The sequence below is a fragment of the Aplysia californica genome, unplaced genomic scaffold (assembly GCF_000002075.1).
Source record: "Aplysia californica isolate F4 #8 unplaced genomic scaffold, AplCal3.0 scaffold01761, whole genome shotgun sequence".
In the NCBI taxonomy this organism is placed as follows: Eukaryota; Metazoa; Mollusca; class Gastropoda; order Aplysiida; family Aplysiidae; genus Aplysia; species Aplysia californica.
In genome coordinates this window covers 14285-15377 of record NW_004799031.1, presented here as the reverse complement: position 1 = coordinate 15377, position 1093 = coordinate 14285, and the positions used below count along the sequence as shown (strand labels likewise).

The 1093-nt window shown below is 44.2% G+C and overlaps 1 protein-coding gene across 1 annotated transcript in view; it reads right to left on the bottom strand.

The window, feature by feature from the left end:
* Positions 1 to 1093, bottom strand: part of LOC101863875 (spectrin alpha chain, non-erythrocytic 1) — a gene marked incomplete at its 5' end in the record, with an annotated part of 39056 nt that overhangs the window by 24218 nt on the left and 13745 nt on the right.

Below are 1093 nucleotides of genomic sequence, written 5' to 3'. Positions count from 1 at the left end.
CCCCCCACAAAGGACAAAGACATGTGCCAGGAATAAATGATGATTTTCTTCGTGAACAAGTCACGACTTTGCCGGGAACAATCAGCTCCCTGTCTCACAATTCTCCCACAAAGTGTATGTCTCAAGGGTCCCTGACCAGCCAGTAGGCCTACCTCTACAACTCAACAACTCCTAGAATAAGATGAAGAAATATCCGCGAGAGGAAGCATAATCTACTTATTCTTCTAAGAGACAAGCCTTCGCAAATGACGTGATTTTTCACGCCTCTTTCAACACCATTAATAGTGAGCAAATCGGCCCTCAAAGTTAGTAACCCCCTCACCGCTTCATATACCCCTCCCCACTCCCACCCCCCTTCACAAGTCCAACCTCCAACCTCCACCACCCTCCCCTCCCCTCAATCCTCCCCCCGTTCCAACACTGTAAGGTTATTTAAAGGGTAAGACCTCCAAATTTAACAGCCTTTCTGATATACATGGGTGGAGAGCCTGAAAAACTCTCCAGAACAACGTAAACCTGGAATCATTAGAGATTTTAGTTTTAGTTCTAGTAAGAGTTTTACGACATTTGCAACACAATAAGGTCATATACGTGCCGTAGATTAGAGGTGTTACAACTGAGTAACAAACACAAAAAAGAGGAGAGATAAAGACGATAGATGATTGATGGGAAAGAAGAAGCAAACCACACCAGAGCATCCGTCAACCACCCACAAACATAAAAAAGAATGAGGAGAGATGGCGACGATAGATTTTTTTTATAGGAAAGAAGGAGCAAACCACACCAGAGCACTCGCCAACCACCCACATAGATGAACTATATAATTAGAAAATTCATTAATTCCATCTGGGCTGATCATATCTCTGTTGCCATGACGACGTGGCAACGTGTCGTAGGTGATTCCGTTTTCGGTCAAGGCAAAGCCAGGCTTGACCTACATTCACATTCCAAAGACGTGAGTTTAGGTTTTAAAAATTAAGAGAAGCACATTGGCACAATAACGGTCACTTAGTGCTTGGGAAGAGTAAGACAGACAGGCAGACAGACAGACAGACAGACAGACAGACAGACAGACAGACAGACAGACAGACAG